This window comes from Panthera uncia, chromosome C2 (assembly GCF_023721935.1).
Source record: "Panthera uncia isolate 11264 chromosome C2, Puncia_PCG_1.0, whole genome shotgun sequence".
In the NCBI taxonomy this organism is placed as follows: Eukaryota; Metazoa; Chordata; class Mammalia; order Carnivora; family Felidae; genus Panthera; species Panthera uncia.
In genome coordinates, this window is record NC_064810.1 from 116775703 (window position 1) to 116790645 (window position 14943).

Consider the following 14943-nt stretch of genomic DNA (forward strand, 5'->3'; position numbering starts at 1 on the left):
AACTGGCAAGTTCAATAAAATGATTTTAATTTATATGAAGTGTTCTGTGAACACTTTCCTTCAAAATAAACTACACAGAAGTAATGTTCCTTAAGCACTACATTATACATAAGAATATTTAGGGAATTATAATACAATGATACATATTTAGAATTTGCTTACTTCTCTACATTGTGTCATTTAATGCCCTACCAGAAAATGGAATTCATTCTCACTGAAATCTACCAATAATTCTGTGATATTTGCTAAAGAGCACTGCCTTGCATCTATTTCTTAAGCCATAAACTTGATAAGAATTTCCTTCCTTTTTTCTCAGTGATGCTACCCAACACACACACACACACACACACACACACACACACTCACAATCAATCACCAAGACTCAGTGCTTCTATGGTTTAATCACCTGTCAGAATATCCACATTTCTGCATTCCCACTGCCAGTACCCTAATGCAAGCCAAGCCACCATCTTCCTTTATGAGGACTACTGGCCATGGTCTATAAGCCAGTATTGCCACTTGCATTCTTGTCCTTTTCCAATCCTTCTCGATGTCATTACCTAGAGGTACCTTGTGAAACACAAATATAATCACAAATATCCACTACTTACTACTCCACAAGTTCCTTCCCCAGGACTTAAATGAACTCAAATATCTTTGACACAACTATATTGTCTTTCACATCTAGCTGCCATATACTTCTAAAGCTTCATCTTTCACCACTCTCTGACTGGCACTCTATGCCCCAGTCATACTTGACTCTTTCTAGTTTGTGTCTCATCTCCCTCGCCTCCTGGCTTTAGATATGCCTAAAACAACTTTAACTATTCCACTTAGATATTCTTCAGGTCTAAACTTATATTTCTCTTTCTCTAGTCAGCCCTGACCCCTAAATCAGGTCTACAATGCTACCCATTCTATTTTGGCTTTCCATGACATCCATCACACTCAAAACTACTTGTTTATTACCCTTCTTATTAAGCTGCACACTTACTGAAGGCTGGGACCCTATCAATTTTGTTTATAGCCAAAGCTGCAATAATAGAATCTACTGTTTATAAGGAACACAATAAATATTTACTAGCTAAATTGAATTTTTGGAAGAATCCTATTAAACTAAATGGTAGTAAACATTTATACTATTGCTGAGTAATTTGATTAATAATTTCAGTTATTTGTAGAGTCCATTTACATCATATGATATATATATATATATATATATATATAACAAAATATAAACTAAAAGGCATATATATACACAGTACAGATAATATTTATATTTTTTAAATGGATATGTATTTTTAAGTTTATGATTTCACATGCACATTGGTTTCATGACCACTTAAATGATTTTAGAAATATGCAAAATTGTTTTCTACAAATATATCCTCTATGTTACTAATTTCTTGGACAAAAACAAACTTGGTAGAATTTCTTCTGGATTCTTTCCCCCAAACCTCTATGATTCAAATACTCTCTTTATAATCATAAATTACTGTGACGTTTCCACTGTAGATGTAATTTCTTAAGAGGAAGAATAAACTGTGTGACTTGGTGCTTGGATATTTCCACTTATGCTAGTAAAACAGAAACAGCAGGGAAATGTCACAAATGAAAATGATGCTTTATTGTCAAATGTGACCTGTCTTGTATGACAAGTATAAACGTTTGAAGCTGAGAGATACAGGGATTTCCTAGGAAATACATACCCCAGATATTAAAAGTTTATTGCAATTGAATCCTAAAATAACGGAGCCTAAATTATTAAACAGAAACTGTCTCAGACACCCAGAATTAGACTAGAAGCCAATTAAGTGTTTAATGCTATTGGGTATCATGAACTAATTCTTCCAAACTCTAGGGACAAGTTTCATTCTAACCCTGACCTAAAAATAAAAAGCCAGAGACAGTCTCAGAATATTTTATTTTGTCTCAGCTTATTAATTGACTTGATTCCTGCCCTTGTGTGAGGGCAGTAGGGTACAGGCTATCACAGGGTAAAAGGGCACTTTAAAATTAATGAGTTTCATATGGCAGTCAATGGGAGGTGTTTCTTTCTTCAGAGCATTCACTTCAAGTAGTAAAGCTCAGTACATTTTCACAGTTGGTGTTTAAAAAAAATAGAAATACCATTTCACTCCAGTTAATGACCACTGGTGCCGTGGGCCAGGAGCAAGAGTCCAGAAAGGCCCAAACTTCCTGGAAACCCAGGTTTTCCAGTTATGCAAACCTTTCAGGCTTAGACTAGAGTGAAATTTTGAGATTGAATTCAAGATGAAAGCTAAACATTCAGGATAGTGCAGAAGAAAGTCAACATCGGAGAATAGAGGACCTATTTAATCTTTACCCCATAGTTTTGGACTCATCTTAGGGAAGGGATCAAAGTCCGACCTTTGCTCATTGGAAATAAGACAGACAAATGAAAAAGTGATCAGTCCGAACACTCTTCTCTAGTGTATGGAGATGTCAACTTTTCCTGTTACCAGCTTATGGCCCCAGCTTCCAGGGCCTCTCACATCTCCTCATTGTGACTCAAGATGAATTGTTTTAGTGTCTCATGTCAACTCTACTATAATGTGAGGTCTTCCCACTGAGGATGTAGATACAAATGTTTCTCACTTACCCCTTCATCTCACTTTCCAGTGCCTCCATTCCACTTCTATATGGAAGCAATTACATCCTCTCTTAAGAACATGTCTTCTTTCTAATTTACTTGGTTCAGCTGCAATTTCACATGAATACTGAACATTGGCTTCATAACCCCTCCACTGATTTTAGAAGTATATAAAACTGGCACCTTCTTCTAAAATAGGGAGTCTGCTGTCCCTGCTGTGTCAGACATTCAAGAAAAACTATCCTCCCTATGCCAGAGAAGCTGTTCTGACCAAGGCTGCCAATGATCCCCCAGAATCAAAATGAAATGCTTCTTCTGGGGTTTCAGTTTTCTATAATGTATCACTACTGACCAATACTTTCCTCCTGGAATCCTCTCCTTCTCTGGTCTCCAGGCCCACACACTCTCCTGGTGCTCCTCTAACTCACCAAATAGTGGACCATTTATTCTCAGTCACATGTGAAATGTCTTCCTTTTCTGTCTAGCCCATAAATGACCCTGAAGCATTACACTGGCTCATCTGTTTTTATCCAGCATGCTGTCCTAATGCATATGTAGTCAGTTACCTAGAAGATCTATAGTTCTTCATCTCTATTTTCAGCCCAGACATCCTTCTAGAACCCCATGCTTCTATAACAAAGTGTCTATTCAATATTTTGTTCAACTGTGTTATAGGAAATTCAATGTCAATTTATTCAAAACAGAAGTGTCCCTTACCCCCTTCTGTACTCCCCATCTCATGAATGGCACCACTTTCCACCATCAAATCATTGAATGTAGAAGTACGACAGATTTCAGGCTCTTCTCTTCTTTAAATCAAATTCCATTGATTCGACCTTCTTAAATGCTGCTTGTAACTTCTCCATCTCTCTGTTCTCTTCCTGATATTTCACATGGGCTTGTCTTCAATGGTCTCTTGACCATGTGATCTTAAATGGCCTCCCTGCTCATTTTATCTTCTTCTAAACGAATATTCACTAAAATAATCTTTTAAAACACATATCTGAACATATTATCACCAGCTTAATACCATTTCAGGGCTCTCTTAGCCCCATCGTTTTCAAACTTTATCATGCACTGATAACCTATAAGTCATGTTGGAACAAGTTGTTAGGCTCTACCCACAGAATTTCTGAATCAGAAGATTTGGGATAGGCCAGAAAATGGGCATCTCTAACAAGTTTCCAGGTGGTGGTATTGATTATCGACTAAAATCACACTTGGAGAACCACTGTATAACTTATAATATACATTTTACACTTCACTGCATGGTGTACAGGGCTTTGTCAACCCCTCTATAGCCATATCACCTTACCACCATTATATGGATCTGACAGATGAGCTCCAGATGTGTAAAAGTGCCTCACTGCTTCTTGCCTCTTTTTTTTGCTTAGCTATTCCCTCTTCCTCCTTTCCTTTCCCTCTGCCTACTTATTTAATATCCACTCGTCTTTCAAGATCCAGCTCAAGTATCATCATCTGAGATCATTCCCAGTCTCCACTCCCCCACTACACACACACACACACGGGTAGAACTGACTACTCCCTTTCTTGGATCTCATTTATGAGTTGAACCTCCCCTTGTCACAGAACATGTATCATTTATCGTACTTAACTGCCTGTCTTCCTCTTTAAACTCTAAGCCCTTATAGGCAGAAACTCTCTTTAACATGAATACCTCCAGTACTTTGCGGACCATCTATAATATTGTAGAAATGAAACATTTGATGGGTGAATTAAAACAGATAAATATATAGAAGTTAAACAATTTTATTTTTTTAAGTTTATTTCTTGAGAGAGTGAGCATACAAGTGGGGAATGGGCAGAGAGAGAAGGAGAGAAAGGAATCTCAAACAGGCTCTTCACTGTCATTGTGGAGCATGGCATGGGGCTTGCACTCACAAACCAGTGAGATTGTGACCTGAGCCAAATCAAGAGTTGTTTGTTCAACGGACTGAGCCACCCAGGCGCCCCAAGTTAAATAATTTTAAAAGCCTATGCACGTTCCCACAAGATTACTCTGCATCTTTATGTAAGGAAAACTTATGAATTGGAAAAAATATCCAAGGGTAGTTTATATGTTTAGTATAAGACTAATGTGGAGAGGAGAAGTAGAGCTTCTTTCTTCTAAATTTAATGAATATAGACACTAAAAATAATTTGGCTAATGGAATATTAGGCCATACAACTGACTACATAGCAATTCCACAAGAATAAAAAGACTCCAGCAATTCTATTGTATTCTTGCCTATACTGAGTAAGGCCAGCATTAATTTACAATGCTTTCAGCATGCTTAAATAAAAGGATCTAGACTCTCTTTATAATGAAGAAAAACAATTCATTTTAAACAGGGCATGGAGTGGGTGGAAGGATTGGTTCAGACTATAAATTACTGAATGGCCAACAAAAAGGAAATCTTTATGTTCCTATCGGGTCATTGGCATAAGTTCCTGCATGTTTTATAACACATTACCCAAATATTTTGAATAGTTCATTTATTTATACATTCATTATTTTTAAAATATAACACAAAATATAATAGTCAATAACTAGAATGTAAAATATTGTGCTAAGTACACTGGAAGATTGAAAGAAAGGTCAAAATCACCCCTACCCTATTTTTCAACGGGGCACGCATGGTATTTTGGACAGGACAATTCTTTAGTGTGTGGGACAGTTCAATGCATTCCAGGATGTTTAGGACTCCTGTTATTCATCTATTAAAATACTGGTATCATCCCCCAGTAATGTAACCAAATGCCCCTATGCATTCCCAAACACTTCCTGGGGGTGGTATCAGCTACAGTTGAGATTTATTAGACTAGAGGTACCTTGACAAGGAGGCCCTTTGTGAAAAGTTGTGACACTCTCACTCTCTGGCTGTCTCACCCCATTTTGAAGGGAATAAGAAGGAAATGACGAATACTTTAAATTTTCTAATTTTTTTAAAAAAATTTTTTTAACGTTTATTTATTTTTGAGACAGCGAGAGACACAGCATGAACGGGGGAGGGGCAGAGAGAGAGGGAGACACAGAATCAGAAGCAGGCTCCAGGCTCTGAGCCATCAGCCCAGAGCCTGACGCGGGGCTCGAACTCACGGACCGCGAGATCGTGACCTGAGCTGAAGTCGGACGCTTAACCGACTGAGCCACCCAGGCGCCCCTAAATTTTCTAATTTTGTATGATTAACACTCATTTTACTCCTGTAACTCACTAATTAATAAGCTTAAATGTGAATGGTAATGTTAATGTCTAATAATTAGTTACCAAAGGAATAAATATTTCTTGCACTGATGCCAGCTATTATAAATTGGACAATTATCATCTGATCTGGACTCTATTGTTAGACAACTATCACACATCAGGTAAATCATATGTTTTGGGATAAAATACCACAATAAATTTCAAAAGGTAGAAATATTGGATAAAATGTTCTCTGAGCAAAATTAAATAAAATAAGCAATCAATAATAAATAGCTAGCAAATCAAATATCAAAAAATTAAATAATATACTTATCAATTATAAAAATTACAGATCAAAGGAGAAATCAAAAAAAAAATTAGAAAATGTTTTGAAATGAATAATGAAAATAAAGATCAAAATTTATGGGATGCAACTAAAGCAGAGGAAAACATATAGCTTTAAATGTCTACATTGAAAACGTAGATTTAAAATCAATTATCTAAGTTTCCATTTTAAGAAGTAATAAAAAATAGGGCAAATTATGAAGAAAAACAATAATAAAAGAAAAGCAGAAATCAACCAAATATAAAACAATAAAGAAAATGGACTATAGTAAGAAGAATGTCCCCCCACCCCCTGCCGCCAAAGATGTCTATGTCCTAATCCCTGCAATCTGTGAACAGGTTACTTTATGTAGCAAAAGGAATTTTGCAGGTGAGATTAAGATTGTGGACCTTAAAATAGGGAGATGATCCCGGCTCATCCAGGTGGGCCTACCTGTATTTCATGAGCCCTTAAAAGCAGAGAACTTCCTCCCACTACAGTCAGAGAAATGTGACAGTGGGAAAGTCAGAGGTGGAAGCCTGAGAGGAAGCCTGACTCAACATGTCATTGCTGATCTGGAAGAAAGATGAAATATGCAAGAAAGTCAGGCACACTTAGGAGCTGAAAGAGGCTCCCAATAACAGTCGGCAAAGAAACAAGAGCACCTCAGCTCTACCAAGGACCTAACTCTGCAAACAACCTGAATGACCTTGGGAGTGGATTCTTCCCCAGGGTCTCCAGAGAGAAGCATGGTCCTCCAACACCTAAATTCTGATCTGGTGACACCAAGCTGAGAACCAGTTGAGGCATACTGTACCCAGAATTCCAATACATGAGTACTGTGAGAAAATAAATGGGTGTTGCTTAAGCGCCTCTATGATAATTTGTTATGACAGCAGTAGAAAATTCATATAATTAATGAATACAAAAGCTGGTTTTTTGAATGATTAATACAATTGACAAATACCTAGGAAGACCAATCACGATAAAAAAGAAAACACGAAGTGTCAATAGGAAAAACAAAAGAAGGGGCATTACTACAAATTATGTAAACATTAAAATGTCAGTAAGGTAATTTTATATAAATATTATGGCAAAAATTTTAAAACTTACATTTAAAACAGTGTCTTGAAATGCACAGCTTGGGGTTCCTGGGTGGCTCAGTCAGTTAAGCGTCTGACTTCGGCTCAGGTCATGATCTCACAGTCCATGAGTTCAAGCCCCGGTCAGGCTCTGGGCTGACAGCTCAGAGCCTGGAGCCTGCTTCGGATTCTGTGTCTCCCTCTCTCTGACCCTCCCCCAGTCATGCTTTGTCTCTGTCTCAGAAATAAATAAACATTAAAAAAAAAAATAGAAATGCACAACTTGACAAAACTGATATGAAATATATATGTGTGGGGATTTTTTAATATTATATATAAAATATTAACATATAATAATGTATATCCCTATATTTAACAAAGAAAGTGAATTTGTAGTTAAAATTCTTCCAATAAACAAACTCTAAAACCTGCTAGCTTCACTGGTGCATTGTATTAAACATTTGAGAAACAAATAATAACAACCTTACTTGAACTCTTTCAGAAAATAAAAAAGGATGTAACCTTCTCGGACTCATTTTAGAAGACAAGCATCAGGGGCGCCTGGGTGGCTCAGTCGGTTAAGTGTCCAACTTCGGCTCAGGTCATGATCTCACAATCCGTGAGTTCGAGCCCTGCATCGGGCTCTGTGCTGACAGCTCAGAGCCTGGAGCCTGTTTCAGATTCTGTGTCTCCCTCTCTCTCTGCCCCTCCCCTGTTCATGCTCTGTCTCTGTCTCAAAAATAAATAAACGTTAAAAAAAAAAAAAAGAAGACAAGCATCAACCTAAAACCAAAGGCTGACAAAATTAAATACAAGAAAAATTATTTACCTATAATTTTGCACATACATGAAAGAGTCTTAAGAAAATAGTAGCAGAAGAAATCCAGAAATACAGATAAATAATATACATAATAATCAGGTGGGACTTTTCCCATGAAGACAAGAATCAATAAGTAATTCACCATATTAACAGGGTTTTAAGAAAGGAAAAGCCATATTATCTTCATAGATGCAGGAAAAGCATTTAAGAAAAAAACATCTATTCATAGTAAAAATCTAAGCAATTAGAAATAGAAGAGAACTTCTTCAAACTGATAAAAAGCATCCTTAACCTACATCTAACATTCATATTTATGTGGTTAATAACAACACTCTTTCCCTAAGATTGGAAACAAGGCAAGGATATCTACTGTCACCACTTCTTTTCAACACTGTACTAACTCTCCAGAAATGACATGACTATGTAAAAAAAATCTCAACAATCAAAGAAAAAGATAACACTAAGTGAATTTAGTATGGTGGTAGTACAAAAAGGTCAATTTGCAAAAACCAATTATATTTTTACACACTAACTTCACACAGAAATGAAAGTAAGCAAACAGTACCATTTACAACAGCATTAAAAAGTAAAATGTTAGCAATAAATTTAACAAGGGACAGGTAAGATCTTCACACCAAGAACTATAAATCATTGCTGAGACAAATTTAAAAATATTTAAATGAATGGAGAGTTCTACCGTGTTCATACCTCAGAGGAATCACTATTAGTAAGAGGTCATTTCTCTCCAAACTGACCTGTAGATGTAATGCGATCCAAACAAAATTCCAGTGAGTTTTTAGCTGAAATCTGTAAATTGACTATATGGAAGTCAAAGGATTTGGAATAGCAAAAACAAAACAAAACAAAACGCTGAAAAAAAATGAAGTTGGAGTTTTTTTGTTTTTTGTTGTGTTTTTTTTTGTTTTGTTTTGTTTTGTTTTGCTTTTTTTTACTATCAGATCTCAATACTTGCTATAAAACTACTGAAAGACAGTGCAATGTGGGCATGGGAATAGACTAATAGATCAATGACACAGAAAAGAAGCCAGAGATCAACTCATATATACATATTCAATTGATATTCATAAGGATACCAAGGCAATTCAGAGAAGTAAAGGAAGATTTTGTTGTTGTTGTTTTCGTTTTTTGTTTTTTTTTTTTTCTAACAAATGGTGGTGGTACTACACATCTGTATGGGGGAAAATTTCCCCCCAGTGTCATACCATATCCCAAAATGATGTCCAGATGATCACTGGCAGGATGAACAACCCAAAAAGCGATAGCATAACGTATAAACTTGTTGAAACTATGTTGTACACCTGAAACTAATGTAATATATGTTAAGTATACTGGAAAACAGAATATTTTAATAATCCTGAAGTAGGCAAAGATTTCTGAGGACCAAAAACACTAAAGCAAAGTGAAAAATATATAATTTGAATTTCATCAAATTAAAAACTGCTTATCAAATGATACTCTTAACAAAAATAAAAATGCACAGAGTAGGAGAAAATATTCTCAACACAGTGTCCAAGTACTTGCATCCAGAATGCAATATAGAACACTTACCATTGAAGAATAAAACACAATTTAAACATGGGTAAAAGACTTGAACAGATACTTCAGAAAAATAAGGTATATAATGTTCAGTAAGCACATGAAAAGATGTTGAACATCTTAAATCATTAGGAAAACAGAAATTAAATTCACAATGATAAACCAGTTTGCACACCATCAACACCAAATATTGGCAAAGATGTGAAGCAAGGGGAACTCTAGTACATTCAAGTAGGAGTGCAACATGATTCAACTGATTTGGAAAACTGTTAGTGTCTTATAATGTTAAACATATACCTAATAACATATAACTCAACAATTCCAAATATTTACACCAAAGGATTTGCAAAAGAATGCTCATGTAGCTTTGTTCACAATAGTAAAAAACAGGAAACAATCCAAAAGACCATCAACAGGAACAGAAGAAACAAATCTCGGTATATTTATTCAACAGAATGTTACCCAGTAATAAGAATTAACTAATGATATACGCAAAACATGCTTGAATCTCACTAATAGATAGTATACAAAATAGACAAAAGAATGATTTCAGGTTTCCATTTATACAACATTCAAGAGCAGGGAAAAAAATGTATACCTATAGAAATTGTATGTGAATGCCTTTGAAAGCAAAGACTAATTACAAGTTGAGGGAAGAGGAGTGCCTGGGTGCCTCAGTTGGTTAAGCATCTAACTCTTGGTTTTGGCTCAGGTCATGACCTCATGGTTTGTGGGTTCAATCCCCACGTCAGGATCAGAGCTACTGACACAGAGCCTGTTTGGGATTCTCTCTCTCTCTCTCTCTCTCTCTCTCTCTCTCTCTCCCTCCCTCTCTCAAAATAAATACATAAACTTAAAAAAAAAAAAGAAGTTGGGGGAAGGATTTTCTGGTTGAGATGGTGGTTATGTGGGTATAGACGTTTGTCAAAACTCATTAAATTATGTATGTAAGATCTGTATATTATAAAAAATTTACCTCAATAAAAATATATTCCTTTTTAAAATCCAAAAAGGAGGAAGGAAGAGTAATCCAGTGAAATGTAGTAGAATTGAGAGACAAATGTTTAAAGTCTATTTGAACATAAAGATCATAAACTTTTAGCTATAACCCAAAAGGAATAATGAATCAAAGAATACAGGTATAAGTTTCACTGTGCTTACTTAGCATATTAACATTTCAGCTGATTCTTCAAATAAAATATAGTAACTTGTTACAATGTTTAAATTCTTGTGACTGACATCCCATGATCTATAAATTCATATATAAATCAACAAATAATGTAGAGTAGTTCCTTGATTTAACTTACTAGTCTGTAAGAGTTTGGAATAAGAGATTAACCCTCAAAACTGGAATGTGAAATTCTATCAATGTTTTATGAATGTTTCTCCTCTAACAAATATATTTCTAAGGTTTAAATCTACTATTGGTATTAGTGTTGGGCATCTATAGAAATCTAGGTGAATGAGAGCACCATGTAGAAATCCATAAAATATAATTTACGTTTTAAGATGATATCATGCGGTCCAGTTTGCAAAGGAGAGGACATTCTGAATCAAGCGTGGGTTGTGAAGAAGGAGCTAAATAGTGTTATTTATTTCAGAGTGGAAGAACTTGAGATTTTCTATTTCCTAATATGGAAAGTTAAAAAAAAAAAACTTGAGGATGTATGAATTAAGACCTGCCTCTTGATCTATAAAAGAAACCTAGGTGTGGATTTCCTTGGCATATATAAAAGAGCAAAAAATAGCTATACCTGAAATATTACTCATGCAAAAAATACTATTGCAATATAAAGAGGGTTAACATCCTGCATTGGGAAGTCAAAAGTCAAGTACTAATGATGAGAACTAAAGCTGAGTGAACTTTCACGATGGATGGGGATAAGCTTGAAGCATCTGAAGCTTCCATGATTCACTGTGATTGAAGTCTTTAATTTTTCCTCTAAAATTTTTTCTCTTAATTTCTTCTTTTTTAATTTTTTTTATGTTTTTATTTTATTTTTGAGAGAGAGAGAGCGAGCAGGGGAGGTGCAGAGAGAGAGAGGAAGACACAGAATCTGAAGTAGGCTCCAGGCTCCGAGCTGTCAGCACAGAGCCTGACACAGGGCTCGAACTCGTGGATGGTGAGATCATGGCCCAAGGTGAAGTCAGACACTTAACCGACTGAGCCACCCAGGCACCCCTTCTCTTAATTTCTAACTTTTTCTCTTAGTACTAGAGAAACTAACAACTTCTCAATAGATGTATGATGAATGAATACATGAAACAAATGGGAGAATGGATAAGGAAGAGAGAAAGAGGGCTGCCATGGTATGACTCCGGAAGAATGGCAGTACCCCGGCCACAGATAGAAACCTTGGACTTGAGAATGGTCGACACTGGAGAGGGTCTTCTCACAGAATCAAACAGTAAGTCCTAAAATTGGACACCTAACCCCTGCCCTCAGCGAAAATACTTTAATGGAATGTCCTTTCCCAGTGTTATCAGGCTAAGAATATTTGGGAGAATTTTCACCTGTGTCATCAGATGCTCTAGCATCAGAATCAGAAAATCAGCTTTAGCAGGCTGGCAGATGTCCTTTAGAGTTCAATCTCAACAATGCTCCCTATGGAAAGGACACTGATGCTGGGATATTAAATGGACATGAATAATCACCTGATAAGGAGAGAGAACAGGCTGGCAGGCTCAAGTTCTAATTTAAAGGTATGTCCTTCAGAAGTCTGTCCAATGTACAATATCATTTTTATTGCATGGAATTACATTGGTAGAACCTTGGGGGAGCTACATTAAAAAAATTCTTCCCATAATCCTCCAGAGATAAGGCTTTGCTTTTTCAGCTCAGAAATTCATATTCCGGTAAATTTCAGTTTGGTTATTTGCAGCCTATCAAAGATAATGATTTCATCCTTTGAGTTCTAGGCTCACTTTCTTCTTTAAGTCATGAGGATATTAATTTTCTTTTGGACAGAGCAAGGAAATTGAGGTGATCTTATGGTCCCTCAAAAGTAATAACTACTCTCCAGCAGAGATGCTGGCTTCTGTCTTGTTTGAGCAAATAAGTAGCATAGCCTGGGTTTGATTTTTCTCCTTTGAAAACTAATATCATTAGAATCAAATGGCAGTTTTCAGGGTAGGTGTGTAGATGCTAGCCCTCTGTGGTGCTGAATAACCAACTTCACTGTCAGAATTTTTTTTAAGATATCGCTATTTATAAGACCTGTATTATAGAGGACAAAGGGGGAGCATTTTTCATCAAAAGCTGGAGACTCCACACTCTAGTTCCTAATCCACCAGAACTAGGATCTCTTGTGTATATGAGAACATACAACCTCAAACCTCCACCCACGGCCAGCAGTGAGCAGGGTACTCTTCTCTCAGCAGCAGAGGGGAAGGTTGACCTCGTAATCATGTCAGCAACTTAGAAAAGGCTACTTAAAAAGGGTCTGCTAAGATACACATGGAAGACGCCACACCATCTATATAGTAAAATATTAAAAAGTAAATTGTTGTTATCAGTAAAGGGGCCATAGTGTGTTTCTAGGGGATAATAATCTTTTTGTTAGTTGAGATTTTCATGTTTTGAATATGTGACATAAAGTTCTTCTTTGGAAACCATTCATCACTTTAGTGATTCTTTAAGCGTAAAGGGTCAGGTTCAAAGAATTCTGGTAAACAGTGCTTCCCTACCTTGAAAAGTGTATGTTAGCAAGCTAAAGGTTCTCTGTAAACTGTGTTGAACTCTGTACTTCCCAAACACGTTTAACCACGCAACCCATAACATGTACTTGCCTAACACGGAAATAGCCTCCTTAGAACCATCTTTGGAAAATATTTACCTCAAATGATTTCTAAGATCAGATATATATTCTGAAAAGAGGCTAAACCTGAGTAGCCTTTGTTGTGCAGGCTTCTAAACTAGTGCAAAAATAACTGAATAGTATTTCAATGGTTCCTTATATTTTTATTATTTCCTCTCTCAAATACGTTTTCATTGATCTCCACAGCTCCACAAAACAAGTTTTATCTTAAAATTGAGTATTACCATTCCAACTTGACGCCAGGAAACCACAACACTCCAAAGACTTCTGCAAATGATTTCGGTGGAAAATCATCTGACATCAGAACAACAGTGACAATGGCTCAGTTTGTAAGACCTTCTCTGGCTAGAGCCACACCACCCTTCCATGTCCCCAGGATGCTAACTCCTTGAAAACTGCCACCCAAAATCTCCCTCTGCTTCCCACAGAGGTGTGTGCAGTTACTGCCCTTGCGCTCCAAATGACTACTGCTTCCCTCACTCCCTCAATATTTGAAGAACTGCTATACTATGAGAAGAGCACTAGTTAGAATTAGGAACTCCTGAGAGCCAACCCTTACTCTGTAAATCATCAACCTGAGGACCTTCTTAGTTTCTTTTTTAATTTCATGTACTCTTCTGGAAAAGAGAAATAGAACATTTATGCCTCCCAGGGACAATAGTGTCTTGATAAGGAAGAGAGACATTCAATAGACTGATTTTCCCTTCACCACCACCCCTGTCATTTTCTTATACCATAATCTGAATTGCAAACAACTGAAAATAAAGATGACCCTGATATTTATGGTAATGAAATCTTTACCTTGGAAAATAAGGGCAACTAGCTTAAGAAGAAGAGCCAACATCTCCGAACCACCATTACCCAGAGCACTTTCTGCAAAATGTAATCTTCACTACAGGACAAAAGCAGTATTTTCCAAGACTCTGTAGGGCTTTTGTCACTATAATGGTATACAGGGCTTTGCAATGGACTCCCATTACTCAGGTAGAGAGGCCTGTGGACTGTACACAGAAAGGAGTCGGTAAGTGAAAAAAGGCCAAAAACCACACCACTTCAGTGAAACCCAAAGGGTATTCATTCGTTCGTTCATTCATTCATTCATTCATTCATTCATAAAATATATACTGACCACTTACCAGGAGCCAAAGGAGTAAAGGAAATTGAGGTTTGTCCATCTATATCCTCAATTGCTGCCAGTTCAGGAGGCTGTCTTCCTATGTCCCAGAGAGCAGTAGGGTGGCCAACACCAAAGCGAACAGTGGCTCATGGTGGCACTGGAACAGTAGAGGGGCATGTGGACTGGCATGAATATGAGACCATCTCCCTTCTTACTGGATAAGCCAAGAGGTTAATTATTCTCCCTCAAAGAGGGGCATACAAATTCAAAAGGATTCTTAAAGAATGAGTCTGGGTGACTGATTTTTTTTTTTTTTTTGTAGAAGAAACTCCAGAAAGTTAAGGCTCACGTACTGTGTATTGTTTAGCAAAACATGGCCACTTTATTATCATTCTTACTGGATGTATATTACACTTAAAATTAAC

The 14943-nt window shown here is 36.6% G+C and overlaps 1 long non-coding RNA gene across 1 annotated transcript in view; it reads right to left on the reverse strand.

Moving 5' to 3' along the window:
• The window catches only part of LOC125921259 (uncharacterized), a 38048-nt gene that overhangs the window by 11685 nt on the left and 11420 nt on the right, over positions 1–14943 (reverse strand). The window contains exon 2 of the long non-coding RNA XR_007457360.1: positions 14538–14675. This is a non-coding gene — a long non-coding RNA (uncharacterized LOC125921259). The remainder of the gene's footprint in view (positions 1–14537; positions 14676–14943) is intronic.